Source organism: Gordionus sp. m RMFG-2023, chromosome 1, assembly GCF_954871325.1.
Source record: "Gordionus sp. m RMFG-2023 chromosome 1, tfGorSpeb1-WG-v2, whole genome shotgun sequence".
Classification (NCBI taxonomy): Eukaryota; Metazoa; Nematomorpha; class Gordioida; order Chordodea; family Parachordodidae; genus Gordionus; species Gordionus sp. m RMFG-2023.
The window spans coordinates 44,755,918-44,768,618 of NC_088775.1; positions in this window are offsets into that span (position 1 = coordinate 44,755,918).

Here is a 12,701-nt window from a genome sequence, read left to right on the forward strand (position 1 = left end):
TATAGAAATAGATGAAAATTATGATTTCAACTTTTGAAAAAAAAGATGGAAACAAATAATATTTTTATTATTTAATTTCTTTTGGGGAAAAAAAGGAAAGGGAGGGAAATACAATTGAAAGTTATGCTATTATGAGAAAAAAAAATATGTAAAAAACGGAAGTTATTAATATTAAAAAAAATAAAACTCAAATTTTAAGATGCCAGCCAGGCGGCAAAAGGATTCAAAAAGTATTAATAGTTAAAAATTAAAATAACATAATATCAATCACAATTCACTTCAAAATAATCATTTATTACACATCATAAATTTTTTTTTCGAATTCATATTCACAATGGAGGATGCTATATTAAGGTTAATATTCATTTACTCTTCATATTTTCTTTACCTATGAAATGATTCACAAAATATAGTCAATTATTTTATTATGGTTTTTACTTTTTATTCAAATAAAGATACATAGGTTGTTACATGCTGTGACCCTATTAAAAAAAGGGTTCTAGTTTATTTGCAAAAAATATCTGAACCAGGTTGGGATTCAGGTTCGGTGCCCAGAAAAAACTTAATTTAGTTAAAATAACAGATACAAATTTTTTATTAAAATTAATCTTATATTTAGTTTAAGAATTCACCGTAAAAATATTTATCATTTGGAGTTCTGGTGACCATCATTTAAAAAAACAATATGGAACTATATAATATCATTCTAGGGCCATAATTTAATAAAATTTGACAAATCGCTGTTTTTATTAGGAAATTAGACTGGTAGGTTTTTGAATTGTTTTAAAAAATATTAATATAAATATTAATTTTACCCAATGTTGTGTGCCGACTCTGAATATTCGCACAAGGGTTCAGACAGTACTCACATTTTCATACATCCAAATTGGAAATCAAAGATTTTGGCAATTTTATTTGATATCAAGAAATTTTATTTAGTCAATTTTAATAAAACCTTGATATGGTTACATTTTATAAAAATCTTATTTGATTTAGGGTTATCTTCGTTCTTTTTATTTACTCAAGATTCATCACTTGAAAAAAAATTAATTTTTTCTATTTTTGCAGATTAAAAAGAGATCCAGCTAGGGCCTTAATAGAAAAAAATAAATTAAGAGAGCCACAACCAATAACGTTAAAGAAAATATCAAAAGATTCTATAAGTGAAAAAATTATACAAATGGCGCAATCTCCAATCTTAGAAAATTATATTCCGCAGGAAATTGAATCTGATGGTAATTGCTTTTACCGGGCGGTTTCAATGTCGTTATATAAACCACAAACATTTCATATTTTTTTAAGACTGATAACGGCAATAGAAATAATTATAAATCCTCAATATTATGATAAAAACCATCCTGATTTTTTCCAAAACTATAAAATTAATCCAAATATATGGGTGAATGAGTATTATGAGATACTCGATTCGGCTCTAAATATAAATGTTTGTGCTGAGCAAATTCATATATGCGCATTAAGTGCTGCTCTTGGCAAACCAATGCCCATCAAATTCATTAAAGGCTTTTACCGATATCCTTTATGGCAGGGGTGTAAGCCAGAGTTTAAAGCCTCATATTTTAATCATGTGGACATCTACCATATGTCCAAATGATATATTTAATATTAGAATCAATCACTTTGTATCTCTCATACCAAATAATTATATTAATACATTAACAAAAAAACCCCAACTGTCCAACAATATCATAAAAGATTTATCATTTTCGATAGAAAATATTCTAAAAAAACCATGTAGCGAAGATATCCGATTAAAATCTTTACCTTTTTTTTTAAACAATATTATAGCCGAAGGAGGTCATCCAAACTATGGGTTTTTTTTAAACATTGTAAAATCCATAAAAATTTTGCTTTCTCCCAATAATATATTGCACGAAATACCTTTAGGTATAAAATATAATATGTATTTTTTAATTTCTAATAATAATTTTACAAATTATAAGAATAAAAATTTATATATAGATGATTGTGGGCCATGGACAGGCTCAAAATCAAGCTCAAGAAAATTATATTATAATATATATAATGATATTGTTCAAGGTCCGTATATTTTTAAAGATGGCCTATTTAGGCAGGACACTCATCTAGGTGGTTCTAGAATTTTTAAAAAAATAGAACCTCAACCTTTAACCAAAAATATAATTGTTCTTTATAAATACTATAGTATTTTAAAGAGAAGTAAAGAGTATAAACGCCGAATTTTAAAAATTAATTTTATTGAAAAGCCTAATTACGATTTCAAAGATATATATTTAGTTGAATATATAGGACAATGGCCAGGTCCCGCTTGCCATGGGAATTCCAAAAAGATTGTAAATCCTTATGTACGGACTTCAAATCAGTTATTATCAAACATTAGAAATCAAATAAAGGACAATCAAACATGTCGCAATATTTATAATAATTATATATTTCAAAAAGACCCAATTAAACCAAAAAATTTAAAACAAATTTATAACTTAAATTATAAACTTAAAAAAGATACAAAAGTACCTCTAAATTTTGCGATTAATATTTTACAAATTACTAATGATCTACATATTTCGCCATTTATCCAATCAATAATTCACATCAAAGAGAAAACACCATCGATAATTTGTTATACTCATTTTATTATTAAAACTATTAAGTTTTTGTCAAACCAATCTGACTTCTGTATATTAGGCGTTGATAAAACATTTAATTTGGGTGATATACCTAACTGCTATAGTATTTAAACATATAGCAGTTAAGAGATATAAAACAGATGAATCCCCTATATTTTTAGGACCAATATATTTGCATGGAGATTCTGATATGACCACTTATCATACTTTTTCTCTCATTTGCATTCTGTATTTTTAAAAAATAAAATAAATATTAAAAATATCATATTTGGTAGTGACCAAGAAAAGGCTATAGTAAAACCTATTCAGGAAATATTTAAATTTAATACTCATTTAATATGCACACGTCATTTAAAAGACAATATAATATTTTCGGAAAAACAAGGTGTAAATGCTGTTATGTCTAAAAAAATTATACAGGATATTTTTTCTTTTAATGGGATTTTATTTTCTCGGAATGACCAAATATATAATGAAAAATTAAACGATTTATACAATTTTTGTAATAATGAAAATTTAAATATTTTTTTGCTATATATAAAAAATAAATTTCAAAAAGTAATTTATGAACATGTTTACATTCCCCTAAAAAATAAAATAATAAATTGTTTATGGACAAATAACAACTGCGAATCTATGAACCATGTTTTAAAATCATATATAAACTGGAAACAACGTCCTTTAAAAGAATTAATCGAAAAAATTAAGGATATCACAATGTTACAAGAAAAAGAATTTAAAAGATCCTTCTCAGGAAAAGGAGAATATTTTTTAAATAATGAATATCGCAATTATTTAATACCCGAATCGATAGATTGTCATGATACATTAAATAATTTACTTAATAGTCAAAGCAAAGATAAATTACATTCATTAGATAAAACTTTATCTGTTTTAAAACCAAAAGGCTCAAAAAAACCACATCAGCGACGTAGAATTAAAGCAGAAAGGACTCGATAAAATATTTTTTATAAATTTTAATTCCTTATTTTTCCCCAATTTTCCCCTGCTCATAATCTATTTCATAACAAATTATATTTTATGAACGCAATAATTATATTATAATAACATTATATATCAATTTGGTAAAAATAATTATGATTTATATATGAATGAATAAAATGAATTACCATCGTTATTAATTTTTCATATTAATAAAAATTGCAAAATTTAAAAAAGACTACTAATTTTTTACAAAATATAGATAATGCTATAAAAAAAATCATAAATATTTTAGTCATCATGATAGAATATGGCGAAATTTATTAAACACATTCAAAAATATTATTTTTAAATTATATAATAAAAAATTTAAAGACGCCATCTAGCGGATAATTATTTCTTTTACTTTAATAAATAAAAAATGTTATGAGCAATTTTAATTTTATAAAAGTATTGAAGCTAAAATATCTAATAGATAATTTTTTACACCTGTCCAAACCTTTATCTTATTTATAAACTAATTAATTCTCAATTAATATTAGGAAAGTGAAAACCCACTGGAAAATGTTTGGAAATTTAATACATAAATATAAGCCGAGCGATATTTAGTAATAAAAAATTTATTATGTAATTATCCGAGCGTAATTTAAATAATAAATGATTTATTATGTGGTTAACCGAGCCACATTTCCCAATCGAGCGAAATTTAGTAATAAATGATTTATTATGTGGTTAGCCGAGCGATATTTCCCAGTCGAGCGATATTTAGTAATAAATAATTTATCATGTGGTTTGTCGAGCGACATTTACTAGCCGAGCGATATTTAGTAATAAATGATTTATTATGTGGTTAGCCGAGCGATATTTTCTAGCCGAGCGATAAATAGACCCACCGATCAAGACCAATACCGCTGACAAAAACACTAAGCGGCGCCTCTCCAGATTATTGGAATTTTTCTTAACCATTCCTATCAGTATTTAGAGATTGGACGCCTTCTCGCGGCCCGAGTCTTAAGCTTAATCAACTATTTCGCCTATACCATTATTGGGATGTCTAGAATTTTATCGCTCTACTATACCCATGAACAATAGCACTCTAACGTTTATGATAGACACTTACCTCGCCTTCAAGAAAGCGGAAGTTGTCATTGGTGCTCTTCAGCATCCCATCATGCTAAAATCGCACTCCGCAAACCCTGTCTACGTTGACGTTTCCAATAAATTCATCGTACTATTATTCTTTGGTTATGATAATATGTCGGTGTCTTTTACCCAAGCAGAGCTGCTCTTTGTAATGCACTCTATTGCGCATATCAATCCCAAAGAAATTTTAGCTGTGGGTGTCGGTTCTCTCTTCGCCATTGACTAGAACGTTATACCCTCGATAATCTTCATTGACTCCACGGTCTTCTTCTACGTATACAAGAAAGGCGGATTCAGATTCCCCCGCAATCGAGATCGTCACGACTCAGATCTTTATAAGACTTGACTTCCCTAATTTTACGGCCATATGGCAAAATATCCAATGGATGCCCACAGATGACAACCCTGCTAACGAACCATCAAGGCAGTGGACCGGCGACCACGTCCAGTTGGATCTATTTAACAGATCCAATATTGATTAAGCCGTCCTCGACAATGCCACCTAAATGATTGAAACCAATGCCTCACTATTCGAATCGGAAACCATCCATACTCTCTCAGGAATGTCGGAACCATCATCCACAATTTGGGTCCTTGAGCAACTCTCATTCCACTCGTTAGACCTAACACCCTCAAACCTAAATTAAGAACGAACATCGACAATCCAACCGACGAGCCGTCAAGAACTTAGATCTGAGATATGTCCGCTCTTATGCTTTTTGACCTGCAACTACCCTCGAATAACGCCAACGAAACCAGCGATATCAACAACATTAGTGACCAAGCCAACTAAGAGATATCCCTCTTCGGATTCGAAATAATAGCATGTCCATAGAAATAATAACAACCTGACGATTGGATGAAGTCTCAATCAATTACAAATATCTCATATAAAATATCCAAGGATACTCAAGCCGATAAATTTCAACAACAATTATTAATTAGAACACAACGCCCCCACGCTTATAATAAATATATATCGCGATTAAAACAAATTACCTTCATTGTTGTTGCCTTTTCTGATTATATTACTATTCGTACATATTATTATTCACCATTCCTTCACTATTATATTATATAAAAAACCTACGGCTTAGAATAAAATATAAGGACAAGTACAAAAGCCATAAAAACAGATATACTTGGCTCAGGGTTGGGCAGTATCGCGGATATTTGTATCTTGTATCTTTTTTAAAATTTTGGAAAGTATCTTGTATCCAGTATCTAAGATACATATTATTAAAAAGTATTTGTATCTTAACCAACTTTGTATTCAAAAAGATACAGATACTTTAAAAAAAATTTATATTGGTTAATTTAAATAGTATTAAAATTTTTATTGACCAATTTACACGATACCAAATGAAATATTTACGTTTTTCAAACGCTCACCATGGTGCGCACTATTATTCATCAAATATTACACCGCAATATATTTTTTAAGATTTAAATGAAAAATTTAATCAAAATTTAGATATTTTAAGATAATTTTTGACATATGAAGTTGATCGTCATATAGCAATTTGCTAACAATTAGAACTACCATATTTGAATCGTTTTATATCTGTCTATTTTAAAATTATGGAAGAAGAAAATAGAATAATATGTTTATCTTCGTCTTCAGATGATTCTTCAACCGAAAATTATAACAATAAATTTTAACTAAGCTTACTTAATGGCAAATTTTTTGAAGTACTTCAAGATGATCATAATAAAGAAATTCATCGTGACTTTGGTATTGGCGAAAAAGTTATAGCAACTGTTACAGATAACGGCCATAACTTTAAGAAAGCTTTCAAGGAGTTTGGATATTCTATGGAAGCTGTAGAGAATGACTTTGACATCAATGATGATGAATGTATAGAATTCGAAATCATTGAAAGTATTATTTAATACTTCTTTAAAATTTATTTTGATATTGTAAATTTAGTAAAAAATTTTATTCAAATAAAATTATTTATTTGTTTATTTAAGGGTCTAAAGAAGCCTCAATAACATTGCCTCAGCACATTCGTTGTTTGTGCCATACGATAAGTCTAATTGTCACAACAGATGTAGAGAGAGCTATTAAGGATTCTCCTAACATTTCTAAAATTCATCATCAAGCTATGGAATGCAAATAATAGGCCTAAAACTGCAGAACTTATCAAAGCAGTTTTAGGAAAACAATTAGTTACACCTTGTTGCACTGGATGGAATAGTTTGTATGATAGTCTTCATAGTTTATTAAAATTTAAAGGCGAACTTCCTAAATTATGTCAAAAATTAGAGTTTCCTAAATTAAGAGATATTGAAATTCAATATTTAGAAGAATATTGCAATATAATGGCCCCATTGGCTATAGCGATTGACAAAATACAGAGTGGAATCAACTGCTTATGGAGAATCAGCTCCAATTTAAATGTCGTTAAAAAAAATTACAAATTTAATTCAAACCAATCTACAATTTTGCAAACCATTAGCTGTTGCCATAGAAAATTATTTATAAAAAGATTTAAAAATATATATGATTTTGATAACAATTTTAAAAGTGCATTTTTGGCAACTATTTAAAAATCGTTGGATTGATGGTGAAAAAGAAAAAAATACTTTCAGGATTTGTTAATACATAAAGTTTTAGTTGTTTTTAAAAATAATATTGAAATTAATACTTCAACAAAATCTTTAATTGATGAAGATGATGATTACTTTTGCTTTAAAAGTATCACATCCAATTCTAATATTTCAATAAATGATATTGAAATAGAGGTCCTAAATTATATGAGATGACAGGTGTATAAATATGTTAAATAGTTATAAATATATAAAAGAAATATTTATTAAATATAACACAATATTACCCTCCTCAGCCCCCGTTGAAAGATTATTTAGCTTTGCTAATATGGTTAATAGACCAAATCGTCAAAGATTGAACGAAAAATTAATAATATTAAAATATGATGCTGATTTATTATTATTTACTAATTATATAATTATTAAATGGAATATCGCATTATCTTATATAATAAATTTGTTATTTTCTACAATTTATTTTAAATATTTTTTTATAAATTTATATTATAGATAAGAAAATAAAGCTTTATACATTTTGATTTTGACTATTTAAAGTTTTTTAAAAAAGTATCTTGTATCTTAGATACTTTTTTTTTAAAAAAATACAAGTATCTTATATCTTATTGAAATTTTTCTAAAGTATCTAGTATCTTGTATCTTAAATACAAAATTTTATAAAGTATCTGTATCTGTATCCGAATACAATTTTCTGAAAATTTGCCCAACCCTGACTTGGCTAAATTAAATAATACATAATTTTTCTAGATATTAATTTGTAATTCAAAATTAATATTACATTTTTCGAATATATTTTTCAAAAAATGTTAAGATCTATCAATAACAAAGGAATAGACTTTTATAAGAGTAACATAATAGGCTTTCGGGCTTTATTATTGGCTTCGCAAATAGAAAAAATTTAATAGGGCAGTGCATCCATAATTTCTGAGATAAAAATTTGACCTTGAAATATTTATTAAGCTCATAAAAAAATTTACAATCACTAAATAATGGCAAAAATAGGATGTTTGTCGTTCTCTATATTTTGTTTTGGTGTACCGACTCTTTTTAAAATAATTTTGTTAATAACTTTTACATTTTGATTTCAGCTATTAAACTTCTTAAGCACTTTTTATCAACGGAGCACTAAAAAATGATATAAGTTTTATCTTTAATGCATCCATAATTTGGCAGGTCTAAATTTGACCTTGAAATATTTATTGTTGATAACTCACTTTCTTTTTGACATTCCGTTTAAAGAATATGGAGGATCAATTAATGGGCTACACATTGGCATAATTTTCGGTAATTGATACTCACTTTCTAAAAATAATTCCGCCAGCTTTACTTTTTTAAAACGGTATAACCCTGTTATAGTTAGTGATATCGATATCAAGTTTGGAGATTATTAATGCGCATATTGAATACTACATAATTGCCAAGTTTTAGAACATGATCTTTTATATTTTCGGTTTTGTCAAAGTGCCAACACTTTATTATTTTGCTCATAACTCAATAACGGTTTTTTCCGCTGATTTCCGGATAGAAGATTAATTAAGATCAATTAACGGGCTACATTAGTATAAGCTTCGGTAATTGATCCTCAAGTCGTTCCGCCAGCTTAAATAATTCAACCTACCTCACGTTTTAAAACGGTTATACTCGGTTATGGTTAATGATACGGATATGCGGTTTATAGATTATTAACGTACATATTGAATACTATATAAATGCCAAGTTTCAGATCATGATCATTTATATTTTCGGTTTTGGCAAAGTGCCACCACTTTCTTATTTTGCTCTTAACTCAGTAACAGTTCATTCCGTTGCTTTTCGGATAGAAGATCAATTAGGATCAATTAACGGGCTACACTATGGTATAGGTTTCGGTAATTGATCCTTAAATCGTTCCGCTAGCTTTAAAATTTCACACTTTCCTTATTTTGCTTATAACTCATTAACCTTTAATTCCACTGATGTCTAGTTTTTGAAGATCAATTAGGGTCAATTAAGACTCTAAATATTGGCATAGATTTTGTTAATTGATTTTTACATCGTTCTGTTAAATTCACAAAAAAAATTTATATTAAAATTTAAATGTAGATATAATGTAAAACAGAAAGCGACAATTTTCTTAATAATTATTTTTTATAACTTATTTTGACACAAATGGGTAAAAATTTATACAAATAAAAAAAATGTTAAATTTAAATTTCAATGAAGATATAATGTAACACATAAAAGTGACAATTGTCAAAATAGTTATTTTTTAACTTTTTTTGATTTTTTGCGGTACAAATTTATATTATTAAGATATGAAATTAAAATTTCAATAAAGCTGTACTATAGAAAAGTGACAAATATCATAATCGTTTTTATCTAACTTTTTTATTTTTTCAAACAGGTTAAAATTTTTATTATGATTTAAAATAAAAATTTTAATAAATATGTATCATAAATAAGTTACAATTATCATAATCGTTATTTTTTAACTTTTTTGATTTTTTTTGACGCAAATAGGTTAAATTAATATTATTAAAGATGTAAAATTAAAATTTCGATAAAGGTGTACCATAGAAAAGTGACATTAAACTTTTTAAAATTATTTTGACATAAAAGGGTTAAGATTTTTATTGTAAACATGTTAAATTAAAATTCCAATAAAGATGTACCATAGAAAAGTGAGAATTGTCATAATCGTTATTATTTAACTTTTAAATTTTTTTGACAAAATTATATATAGTAAACTTGTTAAATTAAAATTTCAATGAAGATGAACAATATAAAAGTGACAATTTTTAAATTTTTTGACGCAAATAGGTTTAAATTTATATTATTAACATAAATTAAAATTTCAATATAGATGTACCATAAAAAAGTTACAATTGTCATAATTCTTATTTTAAAATTTTTTGAAATATTTAGATATCACATAGAAAACTAACAATTTTCATATGTAATATTTTAAAACTTTTATAAAATTTAAACAAAGATATAATATAGAAATTTTGACAATGATTGATTATTTCAAAATTATTAAAAATAATTGTTGTCAGAACGGAGCTAAGCCATCAAATTTTAAAAAATTAGCGTCCCAATCTAATTTTAAAAAATTAACGTCCCAATCTAATTTTTTTAAGAAAAAAATAGTGGCACAGATGTTTCTTAAATTTTTGATGGCTTTATTATTAGATAACAAAATATTAAAAAACGATGGCTTCTAACTTCTATATTTTGTGTGTTATTTATTGTTAAGTAAAAGTTGTGCTTTTACAATTTACAACGACATAGAATGACATGCCTATCCGGACAATAAGGCAAAGGTCAAATTTAAGTCACAAGTCAAAATTTATAAAATATATTTATGGGAATTCTTTGTTGGGTCGGATTATCATATTTTTGGTAGGTTTTTGGTTGAAAAAAATAAGCCAGACAACTTATTCAAATGGGTCGATCTGGTTTTTTCTAATCTGAAAATATTGTATATTTTTTATTTTACTCTACCAACTCGAGTCGCGAATTGCAGTTGTAATTATGGATCTTTATTGTAAAGTTAAGGAAATAGTTTAAAATTAATATCGAATAAATTATCTTTTCCTTTTAAAATTCAACTCACACTTCTTTAAACATTCATACCAATATATTTAAATTTTATGCAAATTTCAAATATCTATTTTGTATCTCTCCTTTTAAAATTCAATCCACATATACATATTTCAGTTCAACCCTTCTCCGATTCTACCGATTTCTCCCCAATGACCTCACCCCCCCCCCCCCCCCATTATTCCCCATTAAGTCCCCAATGAATTCCCAGATTTTTTATTTTTCCCTAATCCCCACCCACCCCCCACCCTCCCCATTTCTCCCTTAGAATATTCCACCATTTATTCTTTAAAATTTCCCCCGCTCACAAATACAGATTTTTTATTTCATTTAAATAGAAAAAAAATAAATAATTCCCCACTTCTTATATTATAAATTTCTACACAATAATCAATATATGTCATATCTCTTTATTTATACACTAAAATTTTTAGATATGACTGTTTTTATAAATATCATTTTAAGCTAATAAAAATTTTACTTTAATAGTCTCATAAATCAACTTTTAAATTAATTTTTCTTTCATTTTGAAAATCATATTTTAGATATTCTTCAACTCATTTTAAAAAAAAATTATCCACACTATCATATTCTACTCAATTAACCAAAAATACTTTCCAAATTAATTCTTTTTTCTCATCAAAAATTATTTCTTTTTTTTTTACTTTTTTATTCCAAACTTAAAGGTAATATTGTTCTACATTTCGGCGATATTTAATAAAGGAAAAATCTAAATATATTTGTCGAAGAAATAAAATTAAAATTATAATTATATTTTTTTAATTTTATTAAGGAAAATGAATTGAAAAAAAATAAGGAACGTTAGAAATTTTTATTAATAAAAAAAATATATATTAAAAAAGTGTATATTTTATGCTATATATAACAATGCCAAGAAAAAAAGTTACACGGATGACCAGGTGGTGTCTATGTAACTTTAAGCCAAAAAAACCTTATAACTCTTGAGCTACTGAAAAATATCAAAATTAATTTTACACACATACTTATCTAAAAATGTTAAACTACTAAAAAATAATTTTTAAAATGAATGGGGTTTGCATACTCCCACCTTTGCAATGAATAAATTTCTTTTTTTAAAATCATGTTTTTAAAAATTTTATATAAATTAATATCATGTATTATGGCCAAAAAAAGAAATTTAAAAATCAAGATATTTAATTCCATCTTTATTGAACCCCCAGATCTTAAATTTACAATATTTTGTCTGATAACAAATAAAAAGAGGGAATTTTATATAATTTATGACCATACTATATAAGCTAAGTTGTATGAATTTTTTCATCATTAAAATTTTTAAGAAATCCCTCATCAGACTCAACGCATTTAATAATAAAGATAATGAAAGATTTTTATATAAAAAATTATATAAATAATATTTTTTATTTTTTTAAAAAGTTATTTTTTTGCCTAATCATCGCTTTTCCTCTCCTTCCTTATTTTTTTAATTTCATTTTCCTTAAAAAAAACACCATGATCATAACATAATTGTTAAATTATTATTGTAAAATATATTTATTTTTAAAAAATATTTTATTTAATATTTATCTTATTTACAAATATTCGCCTGATTTTATATATCACGTCTAGAACTAGTGATTTCTTTGTACCAAAAAGGTATAAAAGGCACGAGATTTTATAATTATAACAATTTTTTGTATTTTTATATTTTTTTGTTTACATTTTGTTGGACAATAAAATTTGGAGTTGAAAATTTATTACTTTTAGTTTTAGAATTGTGTCGGTGTTGCGTTAAGGTGAATTAATCTGTGTAGGAACCAAAATTAACTAGACAAGAATTTTAAATTAATGAGTGTAAAA